Below are 15,617 nucleotides of genomic sequence, written 5' to 3' on the forward strand. Positions count from 1 at the left end.
TGAGCCTTCTGAGAACATCTCCTCACCCCAAGACCCTTTCCCTTCTCAGCTGATGATGAGGATGGGGGAAGGAGCTCACACAGGCAGATAACAAAGCTTTTTCCATTCAGGATTCTCCCCAAGGGCTGCACAGGAGGGGAAAATTGGACTTTAGGGGCAGAGAGCTCCTTCTGAGGGATCAGGAGCTCCCATGGCCACGAGGGATTCCCAACACCACTGGGCACAGAGCTTCTGCCAGGGAAATGGAATTGAAGGAGGACTCCCAAGTACAGCATCCACTTTGGGGTAAGCCCTTTCCCCCATTCCTGGGTTTGGGATGGGAGGAATCCTGCTCCCAAGAAAGCAGAGCAGGACTTTGCTTTCTCCACTGCTGTCCTTGGAATTGCTTTTCCAGAGGGCAGCTCAGGCTTATTTTTGAGTAGGAAATGGGGTGAAATTTGCTAGGTGGACCTCAAGGAGGGGGCTCTGCCATACAGCATTCCCATTATACACAGGTGTTTACCTTCCTCCAGGCTCCTCATTTCTCTATCCTCACCAGGTAAGCCCGGGAAATGTCACCTCCCCATGCCTGCAATTAAACCCTGTGCCTTTTGTCCCAGCATGCCCACACACCTAGACACAGATCCTCTCTCTCCTCTTCAAACACTGCCCAAAACTTTGGTTTTGCTCCAAATCAGCCATGCAGGTGTGCAGCTGGATATTGCCATGGCAACAGGGTTTGTCCTCCTGCTCCCCTCCCTGACCCCTTCCCCCAGATGAAGAAAAGGGGGAAAAAAATGAAAAATAAGCAATTTTAATAATGTCACAAAACCAGACAGGGATATAAAAATCCATTAAGGGCTGGAGTGGCCCTCGCAATGGGAAGTGCTCCAGCTCCTTCCCCTTCTGTTGCTCTCTCTCCAACCCCCTGAAAGGTAACCTTTAAAACACACTCAGTACTTAAACCTCTGGCATTTACCTTCATTTCACTCTGGCTTTTATTTCTTTCCAGGGGAGGAGGGCTTTTATGCTATAAGAGGACAAGTTGGGTTGGTTTTTTCCTTCCCCTTGGCTTGATTATTTTCCCCTCCTGTGCAGATGTTGTTTTTCCTTCCTCCTCTTGTTCTGCTGTCACCATCACCCAGGCATGCAGCTCCCATGGGTGAAGGAGCAGGGGGGGGTCAGCATCCAAATCCCCCCAGATTGTTTTTTTCAGCCATCCAGCAATTGGCTCATTTATGGGCAAGGATCTCCTCAGAGCCAGGCAGAAGGCTGGGATCTGTTGGAATCCTAGTGGAACTGGAGGATCTTTAGGGTCCCTTCCATCCCAAACTGTTTGGTGATCCTATGAATCAAGGGATCAGGGGAATGGCCAAGGGAAAGGCCAGCAGCAGCAGCAGCACCTATCCCAAACTGAGATTAGGGTGATGCTGGAGAGGGAACAGTGGCCTGAGGTTCCTGCAGGGTGGCAAGAAGGCTGTGATGCTCCAGCCCCAGCAGCTTTTGAGGGGCTTTTCCTTTTTACATGCACACATCCCTCAACGTCCCCTAGGGAAGGAAAACCTCCAAACTGCCCTTAATATTCCTCTGCCCACAAAGAAATCCTCCCTGATCCAGTGCCTGCCAAACACCCCTCTTCAATGGGCTCTCACAGAAATGCCACTTCCCCTGCTCCTCTCACCCACCTGTAACACAAAACTCGGGGTTCTGAGCCACTTTCACCTCCCTGCCTCACCATCAGGGCCTTGCTTCAGCCTCCCTGGGACAGCCTCCCACTTCTTGGCCCTTTAGGACCTGCATCAGGCAGCAAATGCTTTGGGATGACTTGAGTACACCCCTGTGAATGCTGGTGGGGAGGTTCATGCCTCTTAGAGATGGAGATCCACGTCACACTCATGCCAGTCTCATCACAGGTTGCTCACTGCATTTGCTTTTCCCCCCTGCTTCAGAAGTCATGGGATGAGCAGAACATCTCATTACAAAATAAAACCGTGTCTTTTCCAGGCTGGAAGAGAGCTTGAAAGCATGACCTGATTGTGCTCAGACACCTGTGGGCAAAAAAAGAGTCCAAACCATATTAATCAAAGGAAAAGTGGCCAATTTTTGCAAAGCCATTCATTAATTTCAAGTGTGACCCAGGAACAGAGACATGAATTATTGCTTCTTTCTAAGCCAGCAGTGATCTCAGGCTGATTCTGTGCCATGTCCTGCACAGAGGGACTCCTGAGCAGCCCAAGTTCCCAGAGGGGCACCCCAAAATACCTGGGAGTGATGGGGGAAGCTCATCCCCCTGCCAGAGCTGCAGCTGGGGGAGGCAGGAGCACCGAGACCCAAAAGCTACTCATGCTTCCCATCATCCCTTTTTCATCCCAGTTGGTTTTTTGGGGGTTTTTGCCTCCCAATTTTTCTGAGAGCAAGTCTTCTTTTACACCACAAGTCTTTTTTGAGCTGGCAGCAAGCAGGTAATGAAAGCAGGAGTTGTCAGTGATGCTCCCTCCTGTCCTGATGTCCTGCCAAAATCCTCGTGGAGCAACCCCAAAATCTCCCTCTCCTGTGGACCACCATCCACTATAAAGCCTCAACTCATACTGAAGAGTCATTCCCTACTTTTTCAGCATGAACAGGACCTGAAGAAGGAGCCAAACGTTTGGGTCAGTGAGCAGAGCTTGGGTTTTTGTGGTGGAGTTTGTGGTTTTGGTGTTGTGGGGATTTTTTAAGGGGAGTGATAACTCCTGTCTGGTGAAGGCCAAACCTTCACCTCTTCATGGCTGTGGATCAAAACAAGTCATCACAAAATAACCTGTGCATCAGCCCAGGGCTCAGCTCCAGCTACCAGCTGGCTCACAGACTGCCTCTCTCCCTGGCTCAGGCCCAAATTTTCATGGCAAACAATCAGCACAACAAATGGTCAGAAAGGGGAGCAAGGCCTGAGAGCCGATTGCACGGGACTAAAATACCCAGAAACGAGTAAAAAACCCACAAAATTCTGCAGATCAGCCACCTCCCAGCTGGTGCAGGTGGGCTCCTTGCAGCTGAGCAGCTTGGAGAGGGCAGAGAAGCCTCCTGGAGGATGGGATTTCCTTTCACAATGCTGCATCCAAGGGCTGGGCCATGTCTGGGTGTCAGAGTCATATTTTCTGGAAAAATCCCTTCGCCCAGGATTTTTCTCCTGGGAAGCTGAGAAGCCTCAGAGAAAAGGAAAAGAATTCTTCTCTCATTTGCTTCTCTTGTGTTTTGCTGCTTTGGAATGTGTTTGGAGATTGTTTTGGTTTAATGACCAATCACAGCCAGGCTGTGTCGGACTCTGGAAGAGGTCACGAGTTTTTAATTAGTATCTTGTTAAGCTTCTGTCTGTATCCTTTCTCTATTCTTTAGTACAGCTTTAGTATAGCATTCTTTAATATAATATAATATCATTAAATAATAAAATAGCCTTCTGAGAACATGGAGTCAGATTCATCATTCCTCCTTCGTCCAGCAAACACCACTCTCTCACACTATTGGTGAGCTATCAAGAGCACACTCTAGCAAACCATATCTACAAACCATGGTTACAGAAAGAGAGATAATAATTGTTTGAATTCTTTTCCTCTGTTTCCCACCCTGTGGCAGTCACATTTTCTGAAAAATCCCTTCGCCCAGGATTTTTTCTCCTGGGAAGCTGAGAAGCCTCAGAGAAAAACCCACAACAATTCTGTTATTTTGCTCATGTAGAATGTGATTAAAAATTGTTTATTCACAAGTGATTGTTTTATTAGATTCTGGTGTGAATTTTTTTAACTCTTTGGCCAATCAGAGCCAAGCTGTGTCAGGACTCTAGAAATAGTCACAAGCTTTTCATTATTATCTTTTTAGCATTAAGTAAGTATCCTTTCAGTATTCTTCCATATAATATTCTTTAATATAATATAGTATTATTAAGTAAAAAATTAACCTTCTAAAAACATGGAGTCAGATTCATCATTCCTGCCTTCATCAGGACATTCCCAACAAATACAAGATTAAACTTTGTGGCTCTGTGGGAGAAGGGACCCAGGCAGAGAACGTGGCTCGGATTTAATCTCCTGGTATTGAGTTCACACATAAATAATTACCTGGGAACTTGCTGCTTCGATCTGCCCCACTGACCAACCTCAGCCACAGCCTGGGAAATTCTCCTCACTGAGGTGATTTGCATAAGACGAGCCAGAGGAGAGGTGCCAAGGAAAAGAAGGATTTTATTTATCATTTTTTAATCTCATCAGGCAGAATTTGCAGCATTTGCCCAGAGGGTATTCAGTTCTGGTATCGCTATTTTCGTGGTGGCTCCTTTGCAGTGATTAATTGAAAGTGCCAGCATCAGGAATCATGGGAACATATGAGAAACCCAGTTTCTCTTTTAAAATAGAAGTTTTCTTCCCAGTGCAACAGGAAAAAAAAAAAAAAAAAACCTGGAAAAAGGTCATTATTAAAGAGATGCAAAACTCCCCTCTGCTTCTCATCTAATCTTAAATTGGAGGAGAAGAAACCCTGTCTCTTGAAGTGCACCAGATGGTTGCATATCACCAAAATGGAAAAGCTGGCATCATCCAACCTTTGGGAGCAGATGCCCTGATTTTCCACACAGGCATGGCAGCCACCACCTCTCCTGTGCCTTTGGAGAGCTTTCCTGGCAAAGTTGGGCTGGTGGCTCCCAAAGCTGGAAGTGAGGAGTGAGGACTGGGGAGGATGGCTCCACCCATCCCTTCCCTGGATATAAATGGAATTTTCCCCCTTCCCACCCAGCAGTCTGGTGTGGAAACCCAGGGCACTGGGAATATTTCTCTGTCTGCCCTGGGGTGCCCTGACCCCCAGGGGAGCACTGACTCTGACCCTCATTCATGGAGAAAGTTTCCTAGACTTCAAGATAGACTGGAATCCACAAAAGTGTGCAATAGATTATAGAGAGCACTGTGGGTCTATCACTTAGGTGGGAAATTTAGGGTTTGGGGATTTTTAGTACGTTCTGGATGGAAGCAAGATGGAGGGCACAGGGTGTTGTCCTGGGTTTCTTCTTCATGCTGCTTCTTCTTCCTTCTTCTTGGGTTTGGGTGGCATTTTGTAATTGGGTGGAAATGTCTGCACTGGGGGCTCTGTGGGATCAGTTATGGGGTTAAAAGGGAAAATAATCCAGGTGTCAGCTCTTAATTGGATAGTTTAGCTTTAAAAGACCTTGGAACAAGAGATTGTTGGCCATTTTGTGCCTTGTAATGAAAAGCTGCTGAACTCCCAGCAGTGAGACTGTTTTACTGATAAGAAATAATAAACACCTGAGTCTGAACATGAACTGCTGTCTCAAGTGCCTTCAATCCAGACCCAGAGAAACCCACAACTGGCATCCCCACAGTCTGGCACCAAGCTGCTCTTGGTCAGGCTGGAGAAAGCCAAGCTTTTTCCAAGTCAGTCCCAGACAGGGACTAACGTAGGATTAAAGCCACTCAGGTGTTCAGATTTGGTCCAGCAGGTCCAGTGTGCTGGGGGTCATGCCCACTACATTTTCCTTTATCCACTCGCTTAGGGTCATGGAATTCTGGAATTGTTTAGGTTGGGAAAGAGCAGAGCCTCTCACCTGGCTGCACCCTCCTGTCAGGGAGTTGTGGAGAGCAAGAAGGTCCTACCTACCTGAGCCTCCTTTTTTCCAGGCTGAGCCCTCTCAGCTGCTCCTGGAGCTCCTGACCCTTCCCTAAATCAATTCCCTTGTCTGGATAAGCTCCAGCCTCTCAGAGTCCTTCCTGAATGGAGGGGCCCAGACCTGAGGGTTTGAGGTACCTCAGCAGTGCCCAGTGTGAGGCATCAGCTTGGAGCTGGGATTTCTGGAGACTTTCTGCCACATCCTTCCACTCAGACCCCTCCACTTTCATGGGTGGCTCTGCTTCATTCCCAGTGATCCATCCCTGCCTCAACAAGTCACATCCTCCTGTCCCCATGCCCATCCCAAGGCTTTTCCATCCTTTTCTGTGCATCCCTCCCCTTTTGTTCATCCCATTGTTTGAGCCACCCCGGCCTGAATGCTATCCCTGATGGCAAACCCTTCAGCAGCTGAGGGTTTGTGGTTGTTTACCAGGGAAAGGATAACAAAAAACCAGCATTCCGCCCTTCCCCTCCACATTTACCAAATTGATTTCTGAGCTGCTCGCAGTCAGATTGCAATAAATACACTTGAAATCCCCTGCACGTAATGGTTGATAAATTGTGGATCATAATTCTGCTTGGGTTTGGTTTGCTGGCTGCTGCTGGGCCGTATTTTCCTTCCTCCAGCCCCTCATCCCGCACAACTCTCTGGTGGAGGAAAAAATTGGGAGTAATGGAAGCTCTGCTGACTAAATTTCACTTGGCAGTTGGAAAATTCCGTGCTGGGCGTGAAGTTCTTGCAAATAGCACGAGGTAAAAAGAAACAGAATATTGACCTGGGTGGGAGCAGCTTTGCTGTCCCCCAGGAGTTTGAGCCTTGGGAAGGAAGAGTGGCTTGGGAAGAAGGAGCAGGGCAGCACCTCACAGACAGGAAGAAGGATTTTATAAAAGAAAGGCCTTATGAAATCAGGCCTTGCTCTGCTGGAATTGCCAAAGCTGGCCTGTCATTTCTTCTAACAAGCAGTTTGCAAGTTCCCACGTGAAGCTGTTTGGAGAATGAGAAGTTTGTTTAACACAGCAATCTGTTCTGGGGGTGAAAAGCAAATGTACCTGTGTAACCAATGAAGTTTGTCCCACGAGAACTCAAAAAGGGGAAAATGTAAACATTTCTAGAGAGAGAAAATTTGATGGACACAGACAATATGAATGAACTGAGTCTCGCTGCATTGCTGACCCCTTAGGTTTAACACAGTGCCTTCTGATATTTCCTACAAATACAAGCCTTGTGAATGAAGAATTTCTGCATGAGGAAAATGGAACTTTGGCTGATTTATTCCAGCAGAATAAATGGAGATGGGGATGGTTCCCGCCCATCCCTGCAGCCCCATCCCCAAAACCACAGTGGCAAAGGGCAGTGGGAGGGAGGGCTTTGAGCAGACAGGGAGATCCCCTGGGATGAAAAGCTGGAACTCAGTGCAGCACCCAGGCAGGAAAATCCATACCTGCCTCAGACTTATGATCTGTTGGGAGAAATGGAGCACAGATATTTTTAAAACCTGGGGCCATTAAGCTCTCCAAATGGGCCAGCTCACCTGCTATTTTAAAAACACCTTGTGACAACATCTTATTTTATAAGTGGTCCTTTCGGACTTATTAACTCGGAGCTGTCTCATCCCATTTGGAGCCAGGAAAATGCCATCCAGATGACCCCTGAAACTGTTTAATGAGCTTTTATGGAGCACAGGAAATTTAAGCACCAGCCCAGGACTTCAGGGAGTCAAAAAATAAAAAAAAAATGTGTCAGGAGTGCTGGTGTTTACACTGCTTTTTGTTTTCCTGCTCTTCCCTCTGCGTGACCTGGTGTTTATTGTGGGATGAGTATCCGTGAATTTCACCTGGAATCAGTGACTGTAACATGATGAAGAGGATGGGAACATTTAAAGTGCCATCCTGGCAACGTGAAGTGTCTGCAACAGTGGCAAATCCCCCCCTTTTTCTTAATTTTTGCCAAAACCCCTTTTCCTTAAAAAATACACCCCCAGGAGTGTGCCCTTGGGCAGGGGGAGAGGCAGTGCCAAGAGAAACGAGGGTGAGGTAATGGAAAAGGGAAAACCAGCTCAGTCTCACATCTGGGAATTGGCTGCCAGCGTGGAAGAAGGGTGGAAAAAGGGATTTTAGGGCTTCCCAGCCTATTGCTGGTGGTGGAGGCAGCCCAAGGATGGGGAGGGGATTCCAGAGCTGAGGGGAAACTCAACTCTGCACTGGGGTTTTTTTCCCAAATAAAATAAGAATAGTAATAATAATACTAATAATAATAATAATAATAATCAGGCTTTGGGAAAAAAAATCATGTCTTGTAGTGAGACTCTGGGAAGCAGGAGAGTTTTCCCAGAGGATCCTGTGATGCTCCATCCACCTGTAGAGGCTTCAGCCACACCAGGGCTGGGATTCCTTTACCTGTGTCCTGCTCTCAGCTCCAAAGGAGGCTTGTGGGGGCTGCTGGTGCTCAGAGCCTCTTCTGGGCCCTGTGGGATGCACAGGTTGGAGATCCATTGGTTCTGGAACATCTGTGAGGGTTGAGTGTCTGTCACAGAAAGGTTTTTTTTTTTTCCAGATTGTCCTTAGTAAGAACAATTTGCTGAGGTCTCTGCTCTACTTGTAAGAGTTTATGTTTGCCTGTGGTGAGCACCTTCCATTTTTCACCCTGAGGAATGAAAAAGGAAACCTTGCTCCTGATTCTTGGCAGAGCATTCTCCAAAGTGCTCGTGCTCTGCCCTGCTCCCCTTTTATTTATGTTACAATCACAGCAGAGCTTTGCTTGGAAAAACTGAGAGAGTAGCCAAGAAGAATACACACAACTGCCCAGGAGAGATAATCAGCTGTTAAAACATGCCTGCTGCTCTAATTAGAAAGGAAATGGAATTGGGTTTAAAGTGGAATTAACTGAATGCTCCCTTATCTTGTCCATCTCCTCTGCCTGCCCAGCCCTTCTGGACAGATATGATGGAAATGAAAAAAGAAAGCTGATCTCTGCAACCCCCTCCCCTTGGGCCTGAGCCAGGGAGAGACAGACATCCCTTCCAGTCTGCTCCTCCCAAATGTTCCTTCAGCTTGGGCACCACCAGGTGCAGAGGTTCTTGCACAGCTCGTGCTTCTCCACTGCCCTGTACCAATTTTTGGCCTCCAGGGAACAGGCAGAAGTGGATGGATTGTGCCTAGAAGTGGATGGGTTGTGCCTAACAGGTGCTTTAAGCTGTTCAAAATTTTTTTTTTTGTTTATTAAATCTGAGTTGATCCCATTTGATATTGTCTCCTGCTCAGAGGGAAGGGTTAAAAGGATCATTGCTGCTGATAGAGTGGGAATAACACCAGCAGGCTCCTGTGGGAGGAGGAGTGCTCAGGCCCTCAAACCTGTCCCCTGCAGGGGGAAAGGGTGGGGTAGGTGCCACTGCTGGCCTTTCCCTTGGCTGGAATTCATAGGATCACCACATGGTTGGGATGGAAGGACCCTAAAGATCCTCCAGTCCCATTGGCATCCCAACAGATCCCAGCCTTCTGCCTGGCCCTAGGGAGATCCTTGCCCATCAATGAGCCAATTGCTGGATGGCTAAAAAAAAAATGTCCTGTCAACAAGCTCTGCAATTTCTACTTCCAGAAAACTGTCAGGGAAGGGAAATGCAATCGATGGCTCAGAGCTGAAGGCTTCAATTTAATCTCTGCAAAGATTAATCTCTGAAGAGCCAAAGTTTTCTCTTGTTATCTCTTTTCTTCAGTGCCACCAGAGCCCCATCCCGTCACGCTCAGACAAAATCCTCAGGTAATTTCATACCTTTGCACTTGTTTCCTTTCCTTAAATAAACCCCCCTGCTCATGCAGAGCGTCAGCTGTACCAACAAATTCTGGCTGGAATCCTCTTCTCTGCTTGTGGCATTGGAAAAATGAACAAGGGGGATGATGATGGGCTGCCCAGAGAAGCTGTGGCTGCTCCTGGATCCCTGGAAGCGTCCAAGGCTGGGTAGGACAGGGCTTGGAACAGCCTGGGATAGTGGAAGATGCCCGAGTTTGGTCAAGCCCAGATATTGTATTTTTGGGGTGCCTGTGGCAGGAAGGAATGATGAATCTGACTCCATGTTCTCAGAAGGCTGATTTAGTGTTTTTTGTTGCTATATTATATTAAAGAATGCTGTACTAAACTATATTAAAGAATAGAGGAAGGATACAGACAGAAGGCTAAAAAGAGAATAATGAAAACTCCTGACTCTTTCCAGAGTCCTGACACTGCTAGGCCCTGATTGGCCAAAGAGTCAAAACAATTCACATGGAGCCAATGAAACAATCACCTGTTGGATAAAAAATCTCCAACCACATTCCAAAGCAGCAAAACACAGGAGAAGCAAATGAGATAATTTTTGTTTTCATTTTCCTCTGAGACTTCTCAGCTTCCCAGGAGAAGAATCCTGGGCCAAGGGATTTTTCCAGAAAATTCTTCCTTTCCCTTCCCTTGCCCTGCCAAGGGACACAGAGCAGCAAGAACCAGGCTTTCAGGGAAGAGGAGACCTATAATTTTGTCTTCTATCAGGGCAGGGGAGGCTCACTCAGGTCAGAATTTGGCTTCCAGGACACAGACTTGTCTCTTGGGATGCACATCCCCATCCCTGCCTGCCCCTTCCCAGCCCAGCACTGAAATTATTTCCTTGCCTTTGGGGACTGGAATTAACTGATTTGCAGGAATTGTTCCTCACCATTAGCTCCTCACCATTAGCTTTAAACCACCTGGGAGCTGGCTGAGAAGCAGCTCCACATCCCCTCCCCTTGCCCTGACCCTTTCCAGCACGCTCCCTCCTCCCCACCTTGCTTGGCAGCAGCCGGGATGACTTTTGGAGAGGTTTTTTTTTTAAATTTTATTTTGCACCCATTCATCTCCCTGCTTCATCTGCCTGGGGTGGTCCCACGCCTCGTTTCCCCCAGCTTTGCTCACATTTTTCTACCAGCACTGACAGAGCCACCCAAGGGACAGGAGGAGTTCAGGATTCTCAGCTCCCCTTCGCCCTCCCCCTGCTTTCCCTTCTCCCTCCAGAGCACTTCCAGCTCTGCACCAGGGAGAGAAAAATGTGCCTTGCACAAGCTGTGACAGCTGATGACTGATGACATTTATCTTCCCTCCGAGGAGTCACTTCTGGCTGGTTTCACCTGGGCTGGCAGCTTTCTCAGGGCTGCCTTGAACCCAGGGCTGGCACATCCTCGCAGGTCACTGCAGCCGTGTGCACTGCAAGGCTTTAGCCAAAGTTTGGCCCCATACCTTCTCCTCCCCCCTTCAATGCACAAATATTACCTGGAAGTGCTCACTTAGGGACACAGACTGCTGTTTTCCCACTAAAACAGTTTCCATTTTACAAAGAACCCCTGTCTGTGGTATTTTCAGGGTCCCCCAGACGAAGGGAGGAAATGATGAACACAACTCCATGTTCTCAGAGGGCTGATTTATTATTTTATGATCTGTATTATATTAAAGAATGTTATACTAAACTGTACTAAAGAATACAGAAAGGATACAGACAGAAGGCTAAAAAATAATAATGAAAACTCCTGACTCCTTCCAGAGCCCTGACACTTTCAGAGCCTGACCCTGACTGGTCATTAAGTAAAAACAATTCACCTGCTGGATAAACAATCTCCAACCACATTCCAAAGCAGCAAAACACAGGAGAAGTGAATGAATTAATTATTGTTTTCCTTTTTTTCTCTGAGGCTTCTCAGCTTCCCAGGAGAAGAATCCTGGGCAAAGGGGATTTTTCAGAAAATGTGATGGTGACATCTGTCCAGACCAATTTTTTTTAATCTGCCCCTTCCTGGGAGGTGTGGGAGCACTTAGTTGGGAAGATGGATGGTGCACACCCTGTGTAGGACAGCATCCATGGGCTGGAATGAGAGGAAAGGACAGCAAGGCACATTCCAAGGGAAAAGTCACAGCCCTGGAAGTGCCCAAGTGTGGTGTTTGTGAGGGTCCCAGGACGAGGGAAGAGATGAATCTGACTCCATGTTCTTAGAAGGCTGATTTGTTATATTATGATATTATATTAAAAGAAATGCTATATTAAAACTATACTAAATTATAGAGAAAAGAGACATCAGAAGGCTAGAAAAGAAATAAAAATAAAAACCCCTGACTCCTCAGAGAGTCACTCACAGCTGGCTGTGATTGGTCATTAATAAAAAACAATTCACATGGAGCCAATCAAACATTCACCTGTTGGTAAACAATGTCCAAGCCACCTTCCAAAGCAGCAAACACAGGAGCAGCAATCAGATCATTATTGTTTTCATTCCTCTCTGAGGCTTCTCAGCTTCCCAGGAGAAAACCCTGGGCAAAGAGGATTTTTCAGAAAATCTCATGGTGACACCCAAGGCCAGGCTGGACAGGGCTTGGAGCAACCTGGGGTAGTGGAAGGTGAATATCCCAGCAGGATGGAACCAGCTGCTCTTTAAGGTCCTTTCCAACCCAAACCAGTCTGATTCTGTACCAGAAAATTTGACCCCTGAAGGAGGTTTTGACTCCCTCCCCCCAGACAAATTTCGACAGCATTGCTCTGCACATTTCACACCTTGGGGAAGAAGGGATTTGTGTGGGCTCACAGAGGGATGCAGGCAGGAAAATCTGCTGGGTGTTACTAGGCAGAGAAATCACATCAGACTCCAGGATTCCCTGGAGAGGAAAACAGCTGGGGGTCAGGACAGCCTTTGTGGCGAGCACAGAACCAGAAAAACCTTTCAGCTGAACCAGAAAAGCCTTTCTTGTGTCCTGACAGGCTCTTCCCTGCTGCCAAGTGCACAGGCACTGGGAATCTGCTTCTTAGGGGGTTGCTGGTAATGTGATTTGTCACTCTAAACTCCCTTCACCGAGTACTTAGGTACCTCTGGCCTTCTCCAAAAGCTGTTTACTGGCTGTTTCCCCTGCCCATTTCTGAAAACACTGAATATTTAAGCCAAGCAAACTCACCAGCCTTCCCTGACTGATTTTTCTCGAGGCTTTCACTGGAAAAATTCTCCTCCAGCTTCCCATCAGTGGCTGCACCAACAGCCACCAGCAGTATTGATCAAGCACTGAGTCACTTGTGAGCCAGCACAGGCACTTAAAAAGAGAATAAAAAATAAACTCCTCCACAGAAATATCAATCAAAGTCCAAAAAAAAAAAAAAAATCAGGGAAGAAAGGGCTAAAAGCACATGTATTAAATGCAGCACAATCTGGCTTTATAGGGAGCACTTTGGAGGTAATTCCAAGCTGATTAGACAAATTTACTAATTATCCAAGCAGATACCTCCTGAAAAGAGCTAGGCCACTCAGGGATGATTATTTTTATTTGTGGTATTAATGCAGTGTCACAAGGCCCTGTTACAGGTTTTAGAGCTGAAGTTGGTACCAGAAGCTTCCAGAACTGCCCCTTACCTCCCACCCCTTCCCATCCTCCCCGAGCTGCACGAGTTTCTTTGGATTTGCAGTTGTGCTAGTAAAAAGTTCAGGTGTGAATGGTAAAACACACACCTGGTGAAAAGGCTCCAGAAAAAAAAAAAAAAAAAATCCCAATTTCCCAATTTAAAAATTTCCCAATTGCTGGGCTCTCAGCTCAGCCTCAGGAAGCAGTGGGGTCATCAAACCCTGGGCAGAGCCATTGGGAAGGAGATGCCAAACAAGAACTGACCCAGGCAGCCTAAAAAGGGGGGGTGCACTCATTCAGGTGTGAGAAATAGAAATTTTTGGTGGTGGGAGATGCTTGGGTTTGTGCCTTTTTATTTTTTTAAACAACCCCCCAAAAAAAGGGGTCCATACTTCATTCATCTCTAGGGGTAACACACCTTGGAAATGGAATTTTGAACTATTAAATATTGCCTTTCCATAGCTCTGCCTGGGTTTATCTCTGCTGCCTGCACTTTTTCTCCCCTCTGCTCCCCTCCTGAAAGCATAACAGTGGTTTCTGGGGTTTTATTACACAGGGCATCTGTTGCCACTTCTGTTCAAACCTCCCAAACAAACGTGATCACTCCCAAAAACAAGGAGGTGCCACCTGAGCAGCTGGCACCTCCCTGTCCCTCTGCTTTCCCTGGCATCCCCAGGGCTGATGCTGAAACACATTCCAGGCAGGGGAATGCCACTGCTGGGGCAAAGATCAATTTTTTTGCTCCTCTTTTATGCCTGAGCCAGCATTAATTCCTGTGATTAGTGAAGGGAAATATTATTTGACTGCCTGTGCAATGCCATGGGCTGGTGTTTCCCACGCAGGGAAAACCAGGATGCTGCAAGGTGGGCAGGGTGAGCTGCTCCCCTGGCTCTGGTGCAAGAGAAATAATGATAAAAAATCCAATAATGGGGTTTTGGATTGGTATGGCACTTCCAATTTTCAAAGCCAAATGTTCAGCGTGGTGTTCACTCGCTGAGGTGGCATCAGGCAGCTGAACACAGCATCTCCAGCAACCTCTGAAATCTCACATCTCTTCAGCTCCAACAGCAGCAGCCCTTTGTTGGACAGGAATTGGGGTGGTGCTGGCTGTGAATTCAGAGGGGTTCTCTGAGGTCCTTCTTCTTCCTTTCCCCCAAGGAATAGCAGCCTGGAGCTCTCCCCTGCCCTGGCTGGAGTTTGGAGGTGATTTTCATCACCTGGCTTCCCAAAGTTAGGTGAGCCCCAGCACTGGGGCTGCTTTTCTTCTGTGCAGTGACTGCCCCACAGCATCCTCCTCTGCACTGCCCTGTGGAAATGGGACCTCTACAGCTCCCAGTCCCCCTTTTGGGACGTCCCAAGGCAAGTTTAGTCAGCTCTCGAGGTGGCAGAAGTGTCAGACCTCGGTGTGTTCTCCAACCCAAGAGCCCCTGTGGATGCTGGAGCCCCATCACTCACTGCACAAAAGAGAGGAGGTGTGCAGGCAGTTATCAGATCTGGGCTCCTCACTCATTTCTCAGAGCAGCAAGCACTATTTATTACAGCTTTTTGCTGCTTCTAAACACAATCAACCATTTCTTGGCATTTCATCAAAGATAAATAGCCTGATCCTGCTTTCATCCACACGGAAGGAAAAGTTCCCCTCGGCTTCTTCTGCTGGAAGCTCAGAGAATATCAGCTGATGGTTTTAAAGTTCTTCCCACTTTTTTACCCCATTCTTTCTCTGCCAGAAGACCAAGTTTCAGGTTCAGGCTCCCCTCTGGGGTTAGCTCTTCCTCCCATCTTCCAGAGGATCATCTTTCCCAAACCATTGTGTTCCACTGCCTCGGCTGCCAAGGAGGAAGGAGCTGCTGTGTCTCACAGCATAGCCCTGGAATATTCAGAGCTCTGAGTGCTAAATCCAGCACCATGGAGTAATGATGAGGGGAAAAACATGGCAGGAAGGTGCCAAGGATGGCACTGCCACCAGGGTTTCAACTTCAAGATCCGTTCATGCAGCGTTTTTCAACAGCTCCAAAATGACACGCTCACACAAGGCCAACCAGGAGAGAGCGGTGGTGGGGCTTCTTTTCCCTTTCAAAATTTGTAAGCATGTGTGTTCAGTGCTCGTGGAAATGTCAAATCTGAAGCAGAGGGAACTGGTACATCATCTGTCAAAACTGCAGCTGGCTTCAGCAGCTCATCCTGACATTATCAGGGAGCAACACGGGAAGGGGGAAAAACAAACCCGGGAGCCCAGCCCAGCAACAGGAGAAAATGAAGGATCAGCCTGCTGGATCAGAGGTCATCAGGAATAAAAGTGACACTAAAACAGAGTTAAATGCACTTTAAGTTTGCAGCAAGGTTGTTTTAAAGGTTATTTCTGTCCTTGCCTTCTGCTACAGACAGGACACGGAGCTGTGCTTGCCCTTCTCCATCTCCTGTCTGGGGTTTCTCTTCCATGTATCTTCCTGTAGCCTTCCTCCTGATCACCATGTGGTTCTAGCCATGGGTCTCAAAGAGCTCCCAGAGCCCTGTTTCCCCAATCTTCAGGGAGCAGAGAAGAGCAAATGACATGACTCCAAGTGACATTATCAGGGAGCAACACGGGAAGGGGGAAAAACAAACCCGGGAGCCC

This window comes from Haemorhous mexicanus, chromosome 7, assembly GCF_027477595.1.
Source record: "Haemorhous mexicanus isolate bHaeMex1 chromosome 7, bHaeMex1.pri, whole genome shotgun sequence".
NCBI classification, from domain to species: Eukaryota; Metazoa; Chordata; class Aves; order Passeriformes; family Fringillidae; genus Haemorhous; species Haemorhous mexicanus.